Below are 26,543 nucleotides of genomic sequence, written 5' to 3' on the forward strand. Positions count from 1 at the left end.
AATCAGAACATTCACTTTTTAATTAGACCCACAATCACAAAGTAGTTTTCAAATCATTCAAATATCGAAACAACTTTTAATAACGAAATCAAATAAAGATTGTCCGATAAGGAGATGAAATTAGTTTAATAAAAAAAAAGAAGGAGTCGAGAGATTGACTGCTATGCGTGAAAAGCGCCACTTTGATGTTTAACCGGTTCTTTCATTCTCGTATAATCAAAATGTTTCAAACTATATCCCTAAATAGAAATATTGGCTTTAAAAGAAGATTTAATTTGCGTTATCTGCAATTTCCCTTTCGTGTTTTGTCGGACTAAGGTATATCAAACATTTTATAGTGAGATTCAAAGAAAGAAAAAAAAATCCTTAATCTTGTCGTCATTCCAGAGGAGAATAATTAGTGGAGCGATGTTTATAAAGGAGGCGATCGTAAATCTACCTAAAAATGTGGGATCGCTAAATGTTCAAGCAGCGATACAGACGAGATATCAAATTGAAAATATGGTAATTAAACAGTTTCGAGTCCCCCGGTTATTATCATGTTTTCTTTCATATGTAATATAAAATATAAATAAACTAAATAAATAAACAAAAAAAAAAGTTTACAAGTTAATATACAAATAAATATTTCTGCTAGAAGAGAAAATCGAAATTACTTTTATGAAAAGAAATTCATTTTATGATCGAGATTTATTAGAATTTTAGCAAGTCTCTCCAGTGTTCGAAGACATTATTATAATACTGAACCTTGTAAATGAATATTCAAGGCCGAGGATGAAAAAGTTCATATATAATTATGACGATTAAAAATATTTTTAATCTCTGAAAGAATACGTTGCTTCTGTAAAAATATCCTTCTGCGTTATAAACTTCATTTTTTATTTTTTGCACACTAATAGGAAATAATTATTTAATTTTCATAAAAGTATTTTACAATTACAAGAACAATTCAGGACAATTTAAAATTTAAAATTTCAGGATTGCCACAAAAATCTAAGACTGAAGTCCGCAACGTTTTTAAAAACGAAAAATTAGAAAAGAATTTTCATCTCTAAATTCCCTTGTCCGGAAATTTTTGCTTAATAATTGTCACTTAACAAACAACTGCCAAAAAAAACATGAATTTGAAATCAAAATAAAATAAATTGTAGCACTATTTCTTGTTTTCGATTTTAAAAACACTTTACGAACTTCAGCCTCATACAAAAATTTGTTTTTTTTCCTGATTTCCACGCAGAATTTTGACTTTTTCTCTGACAATAAAGAATATTTTAAAAATGAATACTAGGTACAAAAAAATGTTTTCAATTTATTTATTAGTAAAAATTTTTAATTGTAAAATTATTCGAAACATCAGTAGCTTCTTTTTAGATAAACATTTAATTATTATTATTATATTTTTTCATAAGATTTAAGATTTGCAAAAATTTCAAACTTTTTGAAATTTAATAATAATTTTATAAGAATTTCTACTTTAAATTATTCTCCAAAATTATTTTCAAGATTTCAATTTAATTATTTTCTAGAAAACTTTTAACTACATTTTTATTAATCATTTTTTGATATTCGTCAAAGAAAAAAGAAAGTTTAACAGAAATAATTTTAAGAAAAAACACTTATTTACAATTCAAGTAATTTAAATAAAAATTTTTAAGAACTTTTTTAAATGAATTTTTAATTAAAATTCTAAAAAATTAAAATTTTCTAAAATTGGTGAAAAATAACTAAATCCTTTCGATGAATTTAATTAAAATTTTACAGACAATAATTGAATTATTATAACGAATTTTATTAAAAATATTCGAAAATAATTGAATTCTTTTAAAAAATGTTGTTAAGTTAAGTATTTTAAGAAATAATTCAATGTTTTAGAAGAATATTATTAAAATTTTATTTATAATAATTGAATTACTACTCAGAATTTGATAAAAATTTTAGGAAATAATTGAATTTTTATCGAAGAATTTTATTATTAAAATTTTTATGAAAATAATTGAATTTTATCGAATAAATTTGATAATTTCTGAAGATAATTGAATCACTGCGAAGAATTTTATTAAAATTTTGGAAAATAATTGAATTTTATCGAAGAAAATTTTATTATTAAAATTGTTTTGAAAATAATTCAATTCTTTAGAGAAATTTCATAATTTTTAGAAGTAATTAAATTACTGCGAAGAATTTTATTAAATATTAGAAAACAATTGAATTTTTAGAAAGAATTTTATTAAAATTTGAATTGAAAATAATTGAATAACTGCGCAGAATTTTATTAAAACTTTAGGAAATATTAGAATTTTTTCGAAAATTTTTATTAACAATATTGAAAATAATAAATAATAATTAATTATTTAATTCGTTAAGTTATTAAATGAATTTTTTAAATTTCCAATCCAAAATTATTAAAAAATTGAAAATTTAATTATTTTTTAAAATATTTAGCAAAATTTTTCTTTAAATAATTTATATTTTATATGAGAATTCTTCAAGTATTAATTATTCAAAAATAAATTATTGTCAAAAATAGTAAAAATTATAAAGTTTGTATTAAAATTCGTGATGAATTGTTTATAGGCAAATTAAAAAAAATCAAGAAGAATTTAATATTTTTTCAAAGGTTTCATATATTTTTAATATTGAAATTATTAAAAAATTGAAAATTAAATTACTTTTTAAAAATTTTTTTAATCTTAATTTTTCGTTAAATAATTTATGTTTTATGAGAATTCTTCAAGAATTAAATTGTTCAAAATAAATTATTGTCAAAAATAGTAAAAATCATAAGTTTTGCATTAAAATTCGTGGTGATTGGAATGTTTAGAGGCAAATAAAACAAATTCCAGAAGAATTTAATCATTTTTCAAAGTTTTCATATTTTCAATACTAAATTCCTGATAAACAATAAAATGCATAATTTCTTTTTTTTATAAATTTTACAATTTTAATATTTTTTCAATACTTCTTTAAAATTCTCTGACTTTTTCCTAACTACTTTTATCTTTCCTGACTTTTCTATGAACTTCTTCAACTCTTAGTTTCTCCTAAAAAGTAATTTTAGTATAAAAATTTAAAAAAACATTAAATATTTTTAAAAATATTTTTAGTTTACTAATTTAGTTTACATTGAAAAATTAACTCCCCCATTAAGTTAAGGAACGTATACAAGACAGTTAATAAAATTTCCACCCGAGATTTTTATTCCTCTGAATCTTTTCCATAAAATTTCGGGCACGTACCAAAAGTTTATTTAAACTGTCGCGCCATTCGAGACTATATTCTTTATTATTATTTTTTTTTTTTTGAAACACTGGTAACGATTTGCGGGTTTTTAAAAGCACGCAACTTACGACCCTTTGACAAGAAGAAGAAGAAGAAGAAGAAGAAGAAGAAGAAGAAGAAGAGTGGAGGGAGAGAGGCAGTGACGAAGGTTCAGTTTTGCAGTAAGCAGCATCAATGTAATCAGACAGGCCGCTCAGAGAGCGAATTTAACGACTTGTCGTAAACGCGCTTCAGTTTACAGCTCGCGGAATTTTTCTTCTCCGTCTTCTCTTTGAGATGTATGTATAATATGATGATGATAAGAGAGAGAGAGAGAAAGCGAGGCCCAATCCTTTGCTTATTTTGCTCAAGCACCGTCGTAAACTATCCGATTTTATGTGACAGCGACTAGCTTCGTCCAACTTCTCTTGTCTCGCGTCTTTTCAAAACTTGCATTCACCATTTTCTCGCCTCTCAAAACAACAATTTTGCCAATGTTTCAATTTTCAAGGAGAAAAATATTCAAAGCCCAAAAATTTCATTTTAAGCAGGAAAAAACTTTTTCTTTATTTCAATTTAAGAAATAAAAAAGCTCAAATCGTTAGGTTCATTAAATTTTAATTGTTTATTAATTCGAGATTAATTAAAAAACAGGGTTGCAACAAAAAATTAATTTTCTTTTTCCCTGATTTCCAGAGAAAATTTTCACTTTTTCCCTGACCCAAAAGAATATTCTGATTCTCAAATTTAAACCTTTTGAAATTTAATAACTTTTAAGAATATTATTATAAAATTTTTCAAAAAAAATTAAATTATTTACAACAATTTTAATAAAATCCTTCGCAAGAATTCAATTATTTTTATAAGTAATACAATTTTTCACATCAATTCAATTATTTAATGAAATGTAATAAAATTCGTTGTAAGAATTCAATTATTATTATAAATGTAATAAAATTTTTCCTAGGATTTAAATTATTTTTAATACAATTTTTAATGAATTCCTCAAAAATATTTAATTGTTTTTAAACATTTTTTGCAAGAATTCAATTACATTTTACAAATAATGAAATTCTTCGCTGAAATTAAAATATTTTCAAAAATCTACTATTTTAATAAAATTTCTGAAAAGAATTCAATTATTTTCATAAATAATAAACTTTTCTCAGGAATTGAATTATTTTGAACTTCAATTCTCAAGAAAACTTCTTCGAAAGAAATCAATTATTTCAAAAATTTAAATAAAATTCCTTAAAAGAAATGAATTATTTTCTAAAATTTTGATGACATTTGTGTATAGGAATTAATTTATTTTCATAAATAAAAAAATTCATCGAAAGAATTCAATTATTTTTAATACAATTTTAATTAAATTATTTAAAATAAATTAATTATTCTTTTAAATTTTCATAAAATTATTCAAAATATTCAATTGTTTCAAAAAATTTAATAAAAATCGTTTTAAGAATTCAATATTATTCTCATAAATAATAAAAAAATAAAATTTTTCCTAGGATTTAAATTATTTTCAATAAAATTTCAAATGAATTCCTCGAAAAATTTAATTATTTTCAGAAATTTTTGGCAAGAATTCAATTACATTTCACAAATTATAAAATTCTTCGCTGAAATTTAAATATTTTCAAAATCTACTATTTTAACAAAATTTCTCAAAATAATTCAATTACTTTTAATAAATAATAAAATTCTTAACAGGATTTCAATTATTTCAAAGAAATGTAATAAATATCGTTGCAAGAATTCAATTGCTGTCCTAAATAATAAAATTTTTCACAGGATTTCAATTATTCAAAAGAAATCTAATCAAATTATTTACAAGAAATCAATTATTTTCCAAAATACTAAAATTTTTCACAGCATTTCAATTATTCAAAAGAAATCTAATCAAATTATTTACAAGAAATCAATTATTTTCCAAAATACTAAAATTTTTCACAGCATTTCAATTATTTTTAAAAAATATAATAAAAGTTCGTTGCAAGACTTCAATTATTTTTCTAAATAATAAGATTCTTCTCAGGATTTCAATTATTTTTAATACAATTTTAAGTAAATTCTTTGAAAAATGTAATTAATTTAAAAACTTTTATTAAAATTCTTCGAAAGAAATAAATGAACAATTATAAATTATTTTTAATTTTTTAACTGAAATTTTATCTGAAATTAATTTTTAAAACAATTTTTATTAGAAAATTCAACAAGAATTCAATTATATAAATAAAAAAATGAAAAATTATTGAATAAATGAATTTTTTACAAACTTGAATTCTAATAAAGAATTTTATCAACAAATTTTTAAATAATCGAATTTTTTCGACGAATTTTAATAAAATTTTCAAAAGAATTACATTTTTCGAGGAATTCGGTTAAAATTGTATTACAAATAATTGAAATTCTATTATGAGTTTTATTATTCATGAAAATAATTGCATCTTTGTAAAAACTTTTATTATTTATGAAAATAATTGAATTATTGCGAAAAAATTTATAAAAAATTTGTAAATAGTTGAATTTCTGTGAAATGTTTATTATTTATAAAAATAATTAAATTTTGGAAAAGAATTGTATTATTTTTAATGATAATTGAAATTTTGATTAGAATTTTTTTTAAATTTTTGAACAAAATTGAATTTTTGCAAACATTTGTAACTTCTCTAAAATACAATTTTTTTCGGGTTTTTATTAAAATTCTTCTATAAATCCATGATTTTTAATAATTAATTAAATATATATTAAAACATGAAATAAAACTAATTATGAATCATGCAAATTAAATTTTTTCCAGTACTTTAATTAAAATCCCTGACTTTTCCCTGATTTCCCTGACCAATTCTACTTTCCCTGACTTTTCCCTGAATTCCCTGATTTCCCTGACCTGTGGCAGCCCTAAAAAATTAATTCAATACCAATTCGAATAAATTCAGGTTAATTACAATTATTGCGAGCTTAATCATAAATGAAAAATAATTAACTTGTAATTAACTCTAATAATAATTAACTTGATTAACTAATAATCGGTATTGAAATAACTTTTCTAAAAATGTTAAAAATAATGTTTCAAATTTGTTAAATTGTAATTTTAAAATTTTTAAAAACTTGACGAGAGGGGCTTTTGAAACAAAGAGCAATAATTAGCAAAAGTGCGTGAGCGCAGTAAATACATTTTCTTTCTTTTCTTTCTCTCTCTCTATATATATGTATTTTATTACACATTGGTACGCAGGGATCGTTGAGCGTTAAGCAGTTTAAAAGGCTCGTGTCTAATGAAGGCAAAGGGGTTTTTAGTACTTTCTAACCACAGTCGCGGACTACAATTAAACCCCCATAAAACTTCGTCATAACATTTTTCTTTTTAAAACCAACCGTCGGTTTCTTTCTGCGCCAAACATCAGAAATGTTTCGTTTTAAAGGGCAAAAAAAAATAATATTGACCATTTCAAATTTTTAATGAACCTTCCCGCCTTCGACACTTTTCTTCCGTTTCTTAAGAATTCAATACACACCATTCTACAAACTACTTAACATTAATTTTTTAAAAATTCGTTACGCTCTGATTTTCAAAAAGACAATGCATTTCTACATTCAAAATACATTTCTACTTTCAAAATCTATTACTTTTCAAAATCTATTTAAAATGCGCATTTCTACGTTCAAAAGCCATTTGTATAGTCAAAATCAATTTCTAAGTTTAAAATCAATTTCTACTTTTAAAATACCAGACTTTGCACTCAATAATAAATTTTAAAAAAGTGTCAGAGTGGAAAAAGTAGTAAAAAAAATAGCTGTCGAAAAATTAAATTTGACGACTGAAAAACACGCAAAGCCTGCGTAATTCTTTCGGAATAATTTCAAAATACATTCAAAATTACATATTTAAATTTCCCCGAATAAAAAATGTATTCCCTAAAATTGTAATTTGCGGGATTTCTCCTCGAGTTTTAAATTAAAGAGTCGAGTATAGGGAAGAGAAGAAGAAGAAGAAAAAGAAGAAGACGACTTGATGCTCGAATCCACTAACAGGTACTAAGCAAAGACTGACATTTATGGCCCAAAGCGGTCGACCTAGTGCCAGTAAAACTTGGAAAAGAAATATAAGCAAAGTTTTGCATTCGACAGTTAAAGTCATACGGGTGAAAATACACTTGGGTCTTCACAATGAAATACGATCCAGCAATATCTTCATAAATAATAAACGAAAAGACTCGTTAATTAAAATTAAAAACTTTGCCCTCCTTTCTCTCTATAATCAAAATTTTTCTCAATATTATTATATACGAAGGAGATGAATTTTCGAAAAGTTGAGTGCGAGTACGAGAAATCTCAATTTTAAAATAGAGGCGGTGATTTTACAGCTTTCGTTGCTAGAAGAAGAAGAGGACGAAGAAGAAGAAGAAGAAGAAGTGGAAAACCGCGAAGCACTTACGTAGGAGACGATAAAACCTCCACCCACCTCGTATATGCGACTAAAACCGTTTCCATTTTAGCTACGTGCCAGGATGTGTCTCCTTCCTCTTTAGTCCTCGCCAAACGGGACCGTTTACGACTTTTCGAGCAGTTCAGAGACTCCCACTTGTGTGAAATCTCTCTCTAGACCTAAAGAAGACTCCACTTTTCCTTGGCGCAATCTCATCTATAAGCAGACTGTTTTTCCCTAAAAAGTTCATTTTATATAAAGCTTATCTTCGCTTGACAAAAAAAAAAAAAAACTGTTTGTGAAACTGTTTTCAAAAGAGTCCGACGAACTGTCGCCCCACACTTTAGCATTTTGAATTAGTCACTTTTGACTAATGAAATAGTGCCGAAATTATTCATCAAATGAATTATTAAGCGTGTTGACTAATGAAATAGTGCCAAAATTATTCATCAAATGAATTATTATTAACCATGTTGACTAAATGTTAGTGGAAAACTACTAGAATTGGGAATAGAAATCTACTATTTTATTACCATCACTGTAAACAAAGGTTTTAATTTAGAGCTGATTTCGGTAATAAAATTAAAACAAATTACGATTTAGTACCAAAATTGTTACTAAATTCGTACCTTTCCTTTTACAGTGAATTAGTAGTTTTTCACGAAGAATATTCATCATGTATATTTTCAATTTATACATTAACAGGGTTGCCACAGGTCAAAATTCTAGTCAAAATTTCAATTATTTTTAAAAATAATAAAATTCTTCTCCAAAATTTAATTATTTTTATAAATAATAAACATTTCACAGGAATTCAACTATTTACAAATTTTTTAAAAATTTTTTCATCACAATTCAATTATTTTCATAAATAATAAAAGTTTTGACAAAGATTCAATTATATTAAAATTTTTTTTTTTTAGTAAGATTTTTCAAAATTTATTTTTTTTATTTTGTAAGATTCAATTATTTTCATGAATAATAAAATTCATCATAGAATTTCAATTATTTGTAATACCAATTTTGAAGGAATTTCTCGAAAAATGTAATTCTTCTTGAAAATTTTATTAAAATTCGTCGAAAAAAATTGATTATTTAAAAATTTGTTGATGAAATTTTTTATGAGAATTCAATTTTGAAAAAAATTCATTTATTCAATAATTTTTTTATTTTTATATTTAAATAATTGAATTCTCGTAGTATTTTCTAATAAAAATTGTTTTAAGAATGAATTTCAGATAAAAAATTAAAAATAATTGATAATTGTTCATTTATTTCTTTGGAAGAATGTTAATAAATAATTGAAATCCAATGAAGAATTTTAGTATTTTTGAAAATAATTGAATTCTTGCATTGAATTTTATTTAATCATTTTATGAAAATTTAAAAGAATAATGATTCAATTATTTCGAATAATTTAATTAAAATTCTATTAAAAGTAATTGAATTCCTTTGATAAATTTTATTATTTATGGAAATAATTGAATTCTTTTGAGAAATTTTATTAAAATAGTAGACTTTGAAAATATTTGAATTTCAGCGAAGAATTTCATTAATTATTTGAATATAAAAATGAAAAAATTATTGAATAAATAAATTTTTTTCAAAATTGGATTCTCATAAAGAATTTTATCAACAAATTTTTAATTTCTTGAATTTTTTCGACGAATATTAATAAAATTTTTGAACATTATTTTCAAAAATAATTCTATTTTTCGAGGAAGTCAATGAAAATTGTATTGAAAATAATTGAAATTCTGCGATGAGGTTTATTATTTATGAAAATAATTGAATCCCTTTAAAAAATTATTATCTAAAATTTTAACTAAAATTTATTTTTAAATCAAATTTTACTATAAAATTCTACGAAAATTAAATTATTTAAATTTTAAATACAAAAAAATAGTTTATTGAATAATTGAACGTTTCTTAAAATTTAATTCTCACAAGTAATTTATCAACAAATTTTTTAATAATTGAATTCTTTCAATGAATTTTAATAAAATTTGCAAGAATTGTATTAAAAATAATTGAAATTCTGCGATGAGGTTTATTATTTATAAAAAAAAATTGAATCCCTTTAAAAACTTTTATTATTTATGAAAATAAGTGAAATCTTGTGAAATTTTTATTATTTATGAAAATAATAAAATGTTTACGTGAAGTTTTCGACAAGAATTTTATTAAATTTTTTGAAAATAATTTAATTTCTGAGAAGAATTTTATTATTTATAAAGATAATTAAAATTTTGACGAAAAGTTTTTAATATTTTTGAACATAATTGAGTTTTGTGATAAAAATTTTATTACTTTTGAAAATATAATTGAATTTCTGCAATCATTTGTAACTTCTTCAATATTAAATTTTTTTATTGTACTCTATAGCGTATTCTTTTTTTTAGATTTTAATAATTAAAATTTAATGATTTTCAAATAATTTGTTTCCAATTTTTTATTATTTTTCGTTGAAAAAATATAAAGCACTCAATATGCGTAATAAGCGACCAGACTAACGAGTTCTTTAAAGTGTAAATTTATTAAATTTTAAAATTTTTGGCCGCCATATTGAATCCGCCATTTCGAATTTTTAAAAACTATCACCGAGTTCGTAATCAGCGACCCCAAAAATCACCGAGTAACAATATTTACGTGAATCCGTTAAGTTTTTGAATATTTAACTTACAAGTATTAATTTTTTAAAAGTTTTTAAAATAAAAAGCAATTTGTTAAAAAAAAAAAATATGATGAAAAATTAGAAATTCTAAAACTTTTAGAAGATTCTAAAATTAACTTTTAACACATTTCTGACTGTAAAAAAAGTGATGGCCTTATTTTTATTGTAGGTTACTAGAAATTACATTTTTATTTAAAAAAATATTAATTTTTATGATTTTGTTAATATTCAGTAACTTTATTTTATTCAAAGAAAAATTTCATTTTTACTAAATACAATGTTTATATAGTTAAAGCAAATAGTTTAATAGCGCCTGTAAAAAATATACTTTTACTTTTGACTCAAATAAATTATATGCATTAAAAAACTTGTATTTAATTTAAAAAAAAGAAAAATATTCCTCTGGGTGTGAAACCAAAGAACGATAACAATTTTCAGCAAAAAATTTTCCAATTTTGCAATTCTCTAGCGACTGGATTCTAAAGTCAAGCCACGTCTTCCGTGTATAATAAATCTTTAAAGACTGAGACATTTACGAACTATATAAACTTGGTAATCCACTGCCGATGAAACTTATAAGCGGGAAATCGTATATGTCTCGATATTCAGCAACATTTGAGACGTTTAATAGATCTTTCATGTTGATGCTGATGATGATGAGAATTAGGATGAAAATGGTGGTGATGAAAATGATGATGATGATGAAAATTATGATGATGATGATGATGATGTCATTTATGATGAAAATGATGATGATGATGATGAAGAAGATGAAGAAGAAGAAGAATTTGGAAGCGGTAGTGATGATAATGATGATGATGATGATGATGAACCTGACGAAGGTGAAATAGAAAATGGGTGGAGGGCAAATCCCGAGGATAAGTTTTAAGAGTTATACCCGCCCCCCTCTCTTTCTCTCTCTCTCTTGCGGCGAGTGATTGCCAAGCAGCACAGTTGTAAATCATAATTTTATGAGGCACCCAATGGCCAATCCATGGAAGGCCGCTTGAAAAGAATAGAACGCGAATTGCAAACCTGACTAAATGCCCAGAGCGAATTCTCTCTCACACTGTTTTCCCCCCTCCTCCCCCTCTCATCTCTACTCATCGATCGGACTTTACGACTTTGTAATTACGGCCGGCCGTTCAAAAAAAAAAAAAAAAAAAATACAAAAAAATTCGTCTTCAATCTCTCTCAAAAACCAATAATACTCGATTATTAGACAATTCTTTATTTTCTCGTATAGAAAGTTTTAAGATTTCAGAAAATTTCCGTTTTCTATTTATAATCTGCAAATTTGTCACTCATCACACTTGTTTTTAATTTTTGAAAATTGATAATTTACTTGTTTCTTAATTTTTGAAAATCGATAATTTACAGGGTTTCCACAAATTTCTCCTTTTCTTCCAAACATTGCAACAAAATACTACAAATTTTAGTAAAAAAAAGTGCAACTTATTTTGATTTTTATAATGCAAAAACTAACTATAAACAAATCTTTCAAAAATTTTGTATTTGAATAGTTAAAATTTTGTAAAATTTAATTGAAACTAATTAATTTATTTCAAGTATTTTGTTACAATTCTTTGATGAATTTTAATTGCAAATTTTGAAAATTATTCAATGATAAAAAATTTTAATGAAAAATCTTTCAAGGTAAATTTAAAAATGAAAATTAGCTTCCAATTTTTTAAACTTCAATATTTTTAATATTTTCAATTACATATTTCACAAAAATAATAATATTTTAGAATTATTTTTAACATTTTGGAGAAAACAATAATGTTCAAAATTTTTAATTAAAATTCATCAAAAAATTCATTAGTTTTTTTTAAATTATACAAAAAATTCTTTTAAGAAATACAATTATTTTCGAAAAATTACATTAATAAAATATTTTTAAAAACTAATTATTATAATTATTATAATTATAAATAGCAATAATTCGCGCGGCTAACTTCTTACTGCATTTTCTAAATAAAATTAGCAATTTTAAAATTAATAGAATTTAAAAATTTTCTAATTTCAATTTTTGTTGAAAACACTAAAAAAGTTCAATTTGAAAAAAATTCTCTTAAAAATCACACTTATCTTTATAAATAACAAAATTCTTCTCCAAAGTTCAATTATTTTCATAATTGTCAAAAAAAATTCTTGTCCTAATTTCAATTATTTTGAAAAATAAAATGCATTTTTCCAATTTCAATGATTTTCAATATCTATTATTTTAATAAAATTTCCCAAAAAGAATTCAATGATTTAAAAAAAAAATTTAATAAAATTGTATGCAAACATTTAATTATTTTCATAAATAATAAAAATTTCACGTAAATTCAATTATTTTCATAAAATAAAAATTTTTTTTAAGGAATTCAATTATTTTCATAAAAAATAATTTAAAATTCTATAAAATAATAATTTAATTAAAATGATGAAAATAATTTTGATGAAGTTACAGTAACAATATTCTTATGATATAAAATAATGATTTTATCTCTCGGTTATATACTTTTTAAAATTCAATTATTTTTAAAAGATTTTACCAAATTTTAATTATTTGGAACAAAACAAATACAAAATTTAAATTGCCCCCAATTGAAAAAAACTTTTGAATTAGAAAAAATTTCTACGATATTATTAATTTCTAACATTATTAAATCAATAATAAGAAATTTAATAATGCATTTAATAGGTCGCACTATTTTATCTGTTAGAGAGAAAGTATTGTATTTCTAAAGAAAATTAACATTTTACCAGGAAAGCGTTTCGATTTCTTCATTTAATCGCAATAGCCGACAGTTTTCATCTAATTTTAGTTGAAGATTCACTCGATGTTTCTAAAATTAGTTTCTTCAAGTTCGTGTATTCAGTATCAAATGTATATATATATATACACCTATATGTACATTGATGTGAAATAAATGAACTTCTGTTTCACTTAGGGTCCATTAGTCTATTACCTATCGAATGCATTTTTATCAATGAAATCTGTCGCACCTCAAGACAAACATTTTTTTTATAATTATTAATACGTACAGTGAAACCTGTCCGAATGGAACTCGATTTTTAAAATTTTATCATGTAGTAAACAATAATTAAAAAATTGTTTAATAATTTAATTTTTTTTAGGGAAAAAAGCCGAAAAAAAGTTTATGATTATTATTAACTACTTTATTTATGATATTAATATTATTATTATTATTAATATTATAAAAAAGTAGTTAATAATAATTCTAAATTCTTTTTTCGGATTTTTCTTCCTAAAATTTTATCCCAAAATTAAAGAAAAGTATTTATTGAATATTTATGGAAGGAAAAAATTGTCAAACAATAATAATAATTCTAATAATTTATAAAAATTTAATTTCTACAATAATTTGCAATGTGTGCAAGAGATAAAAATTATATTTATTTTATATCTTTACAAGGGAATGTAAAGACACTTTTAGACGACGAATAATATATCTGAAGAGAAACGTTTAAAGCTTGTTCATTCCTCTGATTCTCTATAGTTTCTCCTCTGAAATCACGAATCCTTCTAGTTTAGCTTTACGATCTTTTTGTGGTTTTAGGAGACAATATGTGCGTCGTACAATCGTATGGTTTACAAACGTTCACAACTGACAACTTTTACGAGAGCAAACATCGACAAATCCATTTTTCTTCTGTAAGAATATTCTATTTTTACAGTTTCACATTATATATATTGTTCCATTTTATATTCCACCCACTCTGATATTTATTCTTTTGAAAAAAGAAAAAATTATTTATTTAATAAAAAATTAAACTCCAGGGATTAAAGTTAGTCTATCCTTTTTTACATAATCCCCTATTTTCATCTTTTCCCCATTTTTATCCCCTTAAATTAATAACATCCCCTAAAATACCTGAAATCAAAAGTTTCTCCCATTTTCCCTTCTTTTTAACGAAAACTTGTGAAAATTGCTATTTTTTATAAGTTAGTTAAGAATTTTTATTTAGTAAAACTTTTATTTAGTAAAAAAATAGCAAAGAAGAATAATTAATAGTCAGGGTTGACACGCTTTTCCTCATTTCAAATTCCCTGACATTTCCAGGTTTTCCAAGTTAAAAAACGTAATTTTTCCAGGATTGTAAAACTACATTTATATTTTACAAAATTTTATTTTTAATTTTAATTTTATTCTTAATTTTACCAAACTCCCTGATTTCCAGACAAAACGACTTTTTACCTGTTCTATTACATTTATTTACGAATTTCTAGAATTTTAAAGTTTAAACTAAAATTCTTTTTTAAAACAATTTTTTTTAATAATTTTTGAAAAAGTTTTTCTTTGAGAATTTTTAAATCCACTTGTTTACAATTCAATTTTACCTAAACTTTCAATTATTCTGACATTCTTTAAATTAAATAAATTATAAATTAAAAAAATTGATAAAATTCTCCGCAAGAATTCAATTATTTTCAAAAACGATAAAATTCTTCGTAAATATTCAATTATTTTCAATATTAATTTTCACATAATTTTGATTATTCCGATATTCTTCAAATAAATGTATATTAGAAAATAAAAACTTCAAGAATTAAAGAAAAATGTAATTAAACTTTTTTAAAAAATAAATTCTACAGAATTGTTAATTAAAAGTATGAAAAATTCAAATTTTCTTAAAAATTTTAATTTGAAACATTTTCAAAATTCAATTATTTCTAAAAATTCACGCTATATTGCTTTCAATATTCAATAATAATTTAAAATTTTAACTGAAATTCATTTTTAAATAAATTACTAGAAAAATCCACGAGAATTCAACTATTTAAATAAAATAATAAATATTTTATTAAATAATTGAATGTTTCTTAAAATTGAATTTTTATAAAGACTTTCATCAACAAATTAGTAGAATTTTTAAGAATAAGTTTATTTTTCGAAAATTTAATTAAAATTTTAATAAAAATAAATAAATAATTGAATTTCTCCAAAGAGAAAAGAGTTTTTGAAACTTTTTTTTTATAAGAGTTTTTGAAAATATTTGAATTTCGGAGAAAAATTTGATTATTGAAATTTTGACGAGAATTTTTGTAAATTGTTGAACACAATTAAATTTCTGCGAAGAATTATATTAATTTTGAAAACAATTGAATTCTTAAGACGAATTTTATTAAAATGTCTTTTTAAATAATTGAATTTCTTTGATGAATTTTAATAAAATTTTTAAGAATAATTTCATTAAAATTGTATTAAAAATAATTAAAAGTCTATAAGATAAGTTTTATTATTTATGAAAATAATGAAATGTTTGCGTAGAATTAACAATTTTTTTCTAAATAATTGAATTCTTTTGAAAAATTTGATTAAAGTAGTAGATTTATTAAAAATCATTGAATTGAGGAATGTTTTTGTTAATAATTGGAATTTTGCCCTGAATTTTATTAAAATTGTTGGAAATAATTTAATTTCGAAGAAGAACTTTATACTATAATTTGGAAAATAATTGAATTTATGCAGTAATTTGTAATTGCTTCAAAATTTAATTTCCTTTAGTGTTTTTAATTAAAATTCTTCTATAAATCCATTAGTTTTAATAATTAATTAAAAATATATATTAAAAAATTTAACTAACTTCAGAAAAATTAGAATAATTAAAATTTCTCAAAAATTTACTTAAGACGATTTCTAGTTAAGTTCGTTGAAAATTGAAATTTTACAAAATTTCAAATTAAAACCTTTTGAAATTCATCTGTACTTATGAAAATTGTAAACGCAACTTTTTGAAAATTTAATTAATTTTGAAATATTTATATAAAATTAGATTTCAAGAATAAACTTTAGAAAATAACAATTTTTGCAGGATTTCGATGAAAATTCCTTGACTTTTCCAGGTTTTTTCAAGGTTTATAAAATTCCCTGACATTTCCAGGTTTTCCAGGTTTACAGATTGCGTGGCAACCCTGAATAGTAAAGAAGAGCAGAGAATAGTAAAAAATAGTAAAAGAGAATAGAGAAAAAAAGAAAAACAGTAAAGAACAGTAGAGAATAGTAAAGAATAGTAAAGAATAGTACAGAATAGTAAAGAACAGTAAAGAATAGTAAAGAATAGTAAAGAATAGTAAAAAACAGTAAAAACACTGAAAAATAGTAAATAAATAGCAAAGAATAAGGAAGGAATAGTAAAGAACAGTACATAATAGTAAAGAGCAGTAAAGAATAGTAAAGAACAATACAGAATAGTAAAGAACAGTAAAGAATAGTAAAGAACAGTAAAAACACTAAAAAATAGTAAATAAACAGTAAAGAAAAGTAAGGAATAAGGAAGGAATAAAGAAGAAAAGTGACGAAAGAGAATTCAACGAAGAAAATGAAATAAGAATGAAATGCTCGGAGGAAAAATACAGATGACGAGGAATGAAGAAAGCTGAGGGTGGAAAGGCAGAAGCGTATATATTATACTCGGCAAAAGCAATGTTAGCAACTCGAGAACTGGCGAACTAGCCGACAGTAAAATCCATTTTATGTCTCCCTCGTAAAGTCAGTCAAATGAAACCCGGACTTAGTTTTCATACGTGCAACCAACCAACGCTCTTCCTTATATACCATACCAGAGAGAGAGAGAAAGAGAGACCCGATTTCCTTTTCTCTCTCACTTTACACACACACATATACCCCCATGGGTCGCAACTCCTTTTTCCGCGGTTTCTAATCTCCACAAAGACTTAAAAAGCAAAAGAAAAAAACTCACGTCTGCCAAACGTTTCTGATTCCACTATACTGATAATTTTTCCCTCAATTTTTCGGCTACCAACTTTTATTACAGTCATCCCTCTCGATATGCATTTCGTCGAAAGGAAAAATATTCACAGTCTGGATAGTCTTCCAAATATTTCAAATATAAAACACATCAAAATTTGTCTACTTTTTGCTCACTTTTCAAAATATCTTATTAGCGTTTCTATTATCATAATCATCAATACCCGAATCAGTAAAATATCTAAAAATCAGATGAAATTTTTTGAATTAAACAAAAGTATATTTTTAGAGCCAACAATATTTTTGATTCTCATTTTTGTTCCTGCTTTCATAATGAGACTTTTTTTTTTATGGTAAAATTGTATTTTTATGGTTTCAATATTCTTGTTCGTTGGTTTAATTTTCAAAACATAAAATAAAACAGAGTTTGCATTAAAAAAAAAAACGATGCGTTTATTATGACAGTAAATTATTGACATGTTGAAAAAAATGGACAAGAAACTCGTAACACTTATCAGAACCAGTGTCGTTCGTTTAATAGCACTGCTATTCGGTTTCATTGCATTTTTCATTTTTTTTTCCTTTCTTTTCTTCTTTATTCGAAGCTAAATCACTTAATAAATTTTTGCCTTCATGAATGAATACACATAATATGTGAAAAATCACTTCATTTTATATTCGCAAATTGAAATATAAGTTATTCATGAAAAGGGGAAATATTCCTTTTGTTAATTTTCCAGTAGATTTCTTCTTTGTATTTTTAAAAATGAATTTTTATTTTCTAAGAAGAAAAAAGTAATTCTAACTTTTTATTTTATACTTCCCTTTTTTTTTAGTTTTTAAAATTAGTTTTTGTAGCAAAATTAGTTTTTGAAAATAAACAAATTTTGCGAATTTGAAAATTAATTTTTCTAGATGGAAAAATATCCGAAGTGAAACGCTTTACAATATTTACCAGGCATAACTCTAGTTTATGGTAGTTATTTCCGGTTCTCGCCCTCTGTTTTCCTCTTCTCTTTAACCGGTTTCTTAGCAAACTCCTGTTTTAAACTAATTAACGTAAGAGTTTTGCCATTGACTAAAAAACAAATGTTGTGCTAAATATTCAAATAGCAGAGATAAATATTTATTATTTATTTTTTCCAACATTATCGATGTTTCCTTTTTGCAATTTGAATCGATCTTTTTATTTGTCAACTTTCAAACAGAAAAATCGAATACTTCCTTTTTTTCGAAAATCTGAAAATTTCTAATTATTCAAAATTGAACAATATACATTCATTTCTTTTTCAAAGTTGAAAATTCATTTCTTTTTCAAAGTTGAAAATTTATTGTCAAAAATCAGTAATTTTATTGTGAAGAAATATTTTCTTTAGAATTTTCGAAACATTTTCTCTTTCATAAATATTTAAGATATTAGACATTTAATATAGTTGTGAATAAAAATTAATATTTTTTTCTTCCCCCCAACGAGTATAATATAAATTACGAACAGAAAAAAATTCAACGCGCAAACACGTGGCTAATGACGAAAAAAAATCATTCTAAAAAAGCAATTCACGTTTTTGCTTTATTTTATCATAATACAAAAATATCAACTTTATTCCAGTAAAGGCTATCAATAATTCAATATCTTCGAAATAAGCAACAATTTTTTCGAAATTCGACTTTGATAAATATATAAAATTAAATAAAATGATAAATTTGTTACTTAAAAAAAAATTATCAATAGTTTATATTGAAATAACATTATATACAGAAAATATTTATTGAGACTTCTTTTTTTTTCTTATCGATAATTTTAAAGAATTCATTATTAATTAGTCAATAAAAAATATTCATAAAATGTATTTGCACAATTTAAACGTGTTTTAAAAGTTGGATCATGTTTTTTATCAGAATACATTTATCATATGTTGATAAATGCAAATGTGACTATAAAATTAAAAGGTTATTTTGAAAATGACATTATACAAATATGTATAGAAAAAAAAACTTAGTAAAACGAAACTTAAAATAATATAGAAATGATAACAAAAAAAAACTGAATATGATAATATAGTTTTTTTTAGTTATTATTTATTAATAAATAAAAAAGGACAATATTGTTAAAATAAAAATTGTTCAAGTTAAATTTAAATTGAAATTTTTAACTCAAAAAGTAATAAAATTAAAAAAAAGAAGGAATTCTAATAAAATATAAATATTCTACAGTAAAAAAAAGGTTGTAAATGTCAGAAAGATATAGAAAAAAATATTCATAAATTATGGATTAAATTTAATTAAAAATCGCAAGAAATAATTTTCAATTACAAGAAGACGTAAAATTTCGAAATGTTTATAATAAATTATTGTAATAAATTACAACGTATTATAATAAAAATAATATCAATAAGAAAAGTTAATATTATGAATATTATTAATTTTATTACTAATTTTATTTTTCATATTATAGTTTTTATTATCTCAATCATTATTAATTTTAATAATAATAAATTCAATAATACAAAATTATAAAATTATAAAATTATATAATTATAATAAAATATTGTCATAAAAAAAATTATTACTTTTTAATTAAGCAAATTTTTCCTTTTTGTTTTAGATTGACCTAAAGAAAAGTAACTTCACGCATGGAGACTGAAAGTGGCTGATTCCAAAGAAGAAAATCGAACCGAATTAAAAGAAAAAAAAAAGTTGAAGAGCGATTTTGGCAACAAAAGCCAGAAATTCTTTGTTGTTCGACTAATTTCATTTGTCAGCAAATTTGCTACGTATTTTCTATCGATCTGTTCTCGACAAAATAATTTTTGTTTTTAGAAAATTCGGCCACGATCTTCAAAAAAAAAAAAAAATGTTTTTAAAATTATAATTATTGTTAATATTGTTAATCGGAAAAAACGAGCCAGCGATTTATTCAAATCTCTCAAAATCAAAATCCAATGGGAAAATTCGATACTAAAATTCTTCTTGTTAATAAAATAGAAATAGAAAAAAACGGAACAAAATTAAAGTGTGGAAAATTTTTTTTATGTAAAAAAAATGTTAATCAAAAGAATAAAACAAGAAAAACGTGTCTTGAATTTGAAAATATTTGCAATTTGTCATATTTACAATTTCGCTGTCACTCTTGCTTTAAAAAAAAAAAATGAAAATTAAGTAAACAAAATGTTTCATAAAACGAACAATTATTTTCATGAATTCAAAAAAAAGGTAGAAAAATTCTATAATTCTAAATTTTTGAACATTCAAATGAAGGAAATTATTTCCATTTAAATATTTGCTAAAATTAAATAGTCTATTTATTTTTATAAACAAATAAATAATAATTAAATGGAATTAAAAAAGTAGAATAAAAATAGAATAAAAAAAATTAATAAAATAATAAAAAAAATTCAAAAATTAAAACAATAAAAAAAGAATAATATAAAGAAACAAAATAAAATGCCGACGTTAAATATTTATTTACTTAAAGATTATATTTTAATGTACAATTCAATATTTTTTAACCAAATTAAAATTGAACGAAGCACCGAAAAAAATCTCCGTTCATTTGAACGTTCAAAAAATTTTCTGGACATCGGGAAAAAAACTCAATTATTTGAAAAAGTTGTAAAAAAATTTAAAAATTGTTTGAAAATTATACAAAAAATTAATGAACTTTAAACTTTTAAAAATTGGTTGAAAGTTATAAAAAAAATTTCAAGAACTTTAAATTGAAAAAATTTTCAAGGACGCAATTAGTTCAAAATAATTACTTTTTTTCAAAAAGAATTACAACAAAGTTTAGATTAAAAATTGCAAAAAAAGGGAGAGTGAGACAAAAAAAAAGTAGAGAGAAAGAGAGTGAAAGAGGAAAAAAAATAAAATTTGCACACAAATTGTTAGTTATTGAAGAAAGACATTTGGTCAGAAAATAAATGAATGCGTTTTGCCTTTTCAATTCCCACCTTCGAAGGGGTTAATTTTTACACAAAAATAAAATCGAATTAGGCCGCGCCACCAGTTGTACCGGACATGGTAACGGCAAAGAGGACGAAATTGTTCGTTGTCATGAAAAGAGAGCAGGTTCGTGATAAAGCGACAGCAGGAAGCATCGACCACAATTAACCGTAAAGAAAAGCCGAGTGTGCGAAATAATAATACTGACGAAGGAGAAAGATGCAAAAACCTTAAAGTGGTACAAGAAAGCCGTGAAAAAAAAACACAAAAAAAAAGTAAAAATTTTAAATATTTAGAAATAGAACAAAAATTTCTCTTTCATTTTTTCCTGCCTTCAATTTTTTATTTTTGCCCCCTTTTTTTCTAGACGAAAAAAATTTATCGACTATTGAATGCTATTAAAAAAAATATTAAATATTAAAATTAAATTCAAAACAGAAAATTCTCAATGACAAATATTCTCGAAAATCAAATTTCTTGGAAAAGAAAATTTCTAAAGAAGGAAATAGAAAATTCTTGAAAAAGAATAGTTCTGAAAATTAAAATACTTAAAAAAGAAAATTTTTCAAGGAGAAAATTCTTAAAGAAGAATATTTTTTAAAAACAAAAATTTTTTCGAAAAGAAAATTTTTGAAATAGAAAATTCTCGAAGAAGAATATTTTCGAAAATAAAATTTCATGGAGAAGAAAATGCTCAATGAAGAATATTTTTGAAAATTAAAATTCTTGAAAAGGATTATTTTTGAAAATAAAATTTCTTGATGAAAATTCTTGAAGAAGAATAATTTTGAAACTAAAAATTCTTGAAAAGGAATATTTTTGTAAATATAAATTCTTGAAGAACAAAATTCTTGATGAATAATTATTTTTGAAAATAAAATTTCTTGGAGAAGAAAATTCTTGAAAAAGAATATTTTTGAAAATAAAAATTCTTGAAAAGGAATATTTTTGAAAATAAAAATTCTTTAAGAATAATGTGTGTCTAAAAAGTCTTGAAAAAGAACATTTTTAAAGAAAAAAATTCTTAAAGAAAAATATTATTGAAAATAAAAATTCTTGAAAAATTAAATTTTTAAGGAAAACTCCTGCAGAAAGAAATTCTTGAAAGAAAATAAAAATAGTTTTGAAAGTAAAAATCATCAAAGAAGAAAATTTATTTAAAAAGAAAATTCTTGCAGAAGAAAATATTTCCAAAAAACAATTTATTTTCTCTTTATTTCTCAATTTTCCAATTATTTTCTCTTTCAAAACTTCATTTCTTTCTTTTCTTTCATTTATTGAAAAATACTCCGACGGAAATAATTTAATATCAATCTATTAAATTATTAATTCTTCATTCCGTTTACTTTTCTAAATTAAAAAATAAAAAAAACACTATTTCAGTAAAAAAAACCCCTTTTAAAAATTTACCTAAAAAAATACAACCAAACTTTTTATTTAATAATCAAAGAAATAATCGAAAAAAATGTTCAACAGCAGGAAAAATGGAAGAAAAATAAAAATATTTTCCCATTTTTTAAAAATGTAAATGTACAGAAAAAAATGACGCATAAAAAAATATTCAAAAATCACAGAGAGAATTGAAAAAAAGTCCAATGGTGATGGAAATTTGAAAAAAAACAAAAATCGCTGAACTAATAAATTTTTGCATAAAGTCAGTTTGCAAATTTGTTTGTTCTTTCTTTTTTTTTTTATTTATTGTGATATTAGAATGGAAAGTCATGTATAATTTCTCCAGGAGACTCTTAAAGTTAAGGCTTTTTTTTATCGTTATTTTAGAGAATATATTCTAGATTTTAAAGCTGTAAGCAGTTTTTGTTCCATTGTTACGTGCGTGTATACAAAAACCAGATGTACTGAACACAATATATTTCGGAATTGAGTGATGATCGAGGAAAGGAAGCAAATCTTTTTAAAAACTAAAGAAAAAGAATGTGTATATAATAATAACAAAAATAAAAATAATAATAATAATAATAAGGAAAAATAATAATTAAAATGACAATGATAATAATAAAAATAATTAATAATAATAAAAATAAATACAATGTAACAGAATATTAATATTATTATTACAATTATAATACAATAAAAATATTATTATTATAAATAATACAACTGTAATATAATTGAAATATTATAATTAATTAATTACAAAAATATTTTTATTATTCTGATTATTATTACTATTTCAGTGTTTGTAATATTTAATAATTTAATTGTTTAATCAAACACAGAAAGAAATTTTTCCTTGATTCAAATAAACGATTTCTTGTTAATTATAAAATAAATATTTAGTTGAATCAAATAAATTTTATTTAAATCAAATAAGATTTGAATCAATAATTTTAGTATTTGAAATAAATACCATTTTATCGATTAAAATGAAAATCATTTGACTCAAGTAAATAATTATTTCAATCATAAAAATTTTTTTTCAGTGTATTGATATGATTGTTATTATTATTAATTAAATTATTATTATTATTATCATTATTATTATAATTATTACTATTTTGATTTTTTTGTAGTCTGAAGAGAAAAATCTGCAAAAGTTCAGATACCTGAATTATTATTATTATTATTATTATTATTATTATTATTATTATTATTATTAATAATATTAATAATTTTAATTTATTAAAAAAAAATTTTTTTCAATTAAAATTAAAAAATTATTATTATTATTATCAATATTTATTTATGTACAAGTTTGGTTAAAGTGAGAAACCTTTTTCTTTTGTCTGTAACAAAAAGGACTTTGAATTTGTTCATTGTAGTTTCATTTGTATAAAACAGGTTACAAAACAAAGGGTCCCTCTCCCACCATTCCGAAATTCTTTACATAGAACGTGTTTGAATACACGTTGATGTGCGTGATTGAGAGTGTACATTTGGCGAGTTTATTCATTTCGTGGTGTGTTTGGAAAATTTTGCGAGTGATGGTATTTTTTTTTTTTTTTGAGAAAAGTAACGAACATAAGTCGTTAAACTATTTAAGAAACAAAAAAAAAACTTAGGCAAACCTATTGTATAGTACGGGGTTTTTTTCTTATTATTATTTCTTCGACGTATCGAACTCAAAAGTACGAACACATTTTCCCCATTCGTTCTAGACTGTGCTTAGTGGGTCTTTTTTTTTTGCTTTAATTCAGAAATTTGTGGTACGTCAAGAAACGATGATTTTACTCCTTGAACAAATAATGTCAATAATTTATTGCCCTCTCGAAAATTTGTTTAGAAAACAGACATGGAAAAACAAAAGGGGGAAGATGGTGTTTTTTTGTTTAGGGGATTTTTGGTTCGATATACAGAAAATTGTTTTTTTTTTTAACAAATTGGCAAACATATTTTTTTATTCACATGACAACTAGATGACTAATTTCGAAATTAAGGAGAGAAGTTTCTTTAAAAAAGAACTCTATAGTAAATACGTTATACGTATTTGTAACATTTGTATAGTTTCTCTTGTACCCAAATAAAAGCTTAATAAATAATTGTTGGTGGACAAAAAACAAATCGATTATTTTGTTGTAATGTTAGAAAAAAAGCGTTAATATGTAAAAAAAACAATTGTATAAAAAAATGTCTGTTTTCAATTATTTTTCTTCGTTAAGATATAATAATAGTTATATTTTACGTAATTTGTAAGATAATTTTTAGTTTAAATCCTTGTCATTTTTTGCGACAATATTTCTAATTCTAAGAATGTAAATTTATAAAAATTAAACAACAAAATAAAAATAAATTGTACTTTTCTTGTGATAGCCACAAATTTCTTTTAGATATAATACTATAGAAAATAACTTGTAGTTCTTTAGAATGACTGAGTGTTCAACTTTAGGCTCGTATCTTTATCTTATATTATAAATTTAAGTACTGTCGCCATATTTTTTTAAAAAGTATAGTAACTTTTAACCGTATTATAATAGTTCTATATCTGTCTATGTGTATACGCTAAAAAGAAACGACTTTGAAAAAAAAAATGTTATTCATCCTCTTTAATGAAGAGACTGGCCCTTGATTTTAATCAAAATTTATCCCCTCCCCCCGAAAAAAAGAATTATTCACGATTTTTTTCTAGAAAAAAAAACAAATAGAAAAAAAACGAAACTGTATTATATTATCAATCATATGTCAACAGATTTGACCGTTATAGATAATTATGTAGTCAGCTCTTGACATCGTTGCGTTATTAGAGAGTCCGTTTTAGACGAGCACTTCTTTTTGCAAATCTTCAACTATTTTCCATTTATAACAAGTTTATGAACATTATTTTAAGTCATTTTTCTTTTTTTTGTTTTTAGAGGTGGATTATCAAATGGGTTTTTTGTAACTGTATACATATAGGTATATATAAAGTAATAATTAAAAAAAGAAAAAAGAAAACGAGGGAATAAGATCTATATTATAAATCTTGCTCGTCTGTATTCGGTTCTTAATAATATATGTATCAGTGCAACAGACAAAAAAAAATAAGCAAAAAGGGAAAGAAAAAGAAAATGGAAAATTTTGTTTGTTTGCATTTTTACAAGCACTATTGAAACATTATAATAAAAATAAGATAACATTGTAAGAAAAAAAAAAGTTCTGATGAAAATAAAAATAAAAAAAATAATAATAAAACGAGAAGTGTACGAATTGTATGCACACGAATATTTGCTGTTCGTGGAATCAGTGTACTACTTGCTGTGTTTTAAACGTTCAATTATAATAAACAAATAACGACCGAAAGTTGATTATTGTGTTTTATTTACTGTTCCCCTTTTGTTTTCGATTATTTTTTATTATTAATTTTTTTATAAAATTACTATTATAAATAGGATTTATTTAACAATTTATGTATGATGTTCTCATCTCTCAATTAACCAATTAATTTAATTCTTTTTTATTTATTAACTTTTTAATTATTTAATTAACTACTTAATTTACTTATATAAATTAATAACTAAGGATTTAAATTTAAATAAATATTAATAAATAAAAAAGTACTTCCTATTATTGCAGATAATATAATTTTCTTATAATTTTAGTTATTATTTCAATTATTATTACTAGCAAATTTTACGCGCTAAACATGTCACTTAATTTATTATTATTATTATTAAGCAAATTACATCATTCTTTATTTTCAAATATAAACTTCAATTTTTCAATAATTTTTTCAAATTCCAAATTATAAAAATTCACAAAATTACATTATTTATTATTATTGTTTATTATTTCCAAGAATTTTAATGAAATTCTAGGCAAGAATTCAATTATTTTTTTAAATAATAACATTCTTTGGAAGGATTTAATTTTTTTGCAGGAATTCAACTATTTTCAAATTTCAATACAATTAATAAAATTTCACGAAAGGATTCAATTATTTTTTTAAATTTTTAATAAAATTTTTCGAAAGAATTCAATTATTTTAAAAAAATTTAAATAAATTCTTCAAAACAATTCAATTATTTTCTAAAATTTTAATACATTCTTCAAAACAATTTAATTATTTTCTAAAATT

At 22.6% G+C, this 26,543-nt stretch overlaps 1 protein-coding gene and 1 long non-coding RNA gene across 2 annotated transcripts in view; one reads left to right on the forward strand and one right to left on the reverse strand.

Annotated features, from left to right (window-relative positions):
* Positions 1-20,277, forward strand: part of LOC122511643 — a 159,738-nt gene extending 139,461 nt beyond the window's left edge. Inside the window, exon 7 of the mRNA XM_043627019.1 lies at positions 19,698-20,277. The gene's annotated coding sequence lies outside the window, so the exon portion shown is untranslated. The remainder of the gene's footprint in view (positions 1-19,697) is intronic.
* The window catches only part of LOC122511646, a 208,359-nt gene that overhangs the window by 140,043 nt on the left and 41,773 nt on the right, over positions 1-26,543 (reverse strand). The gene's annotated exons all lie outside the window — the stretch shown is intronic.

This window comes from Leptopilina heterotoma, unplaced genomic scaffold (assembly GCF_015476425.1).
Source record: "Leptopilina heterotoma isolate Lh14 unplaced genomic scaffold, ASM1547642v1 Lhet_88, whole genome shotgun sequence".
In the NCBI taxonomy this organism is placed as follows: domain Eukaryota; kingdom Metazoa; phylum Arthropoda; class Insecta; order Hymenoptera; family Figitidae; genus Leptopilina; species Leptopilina heterotoma.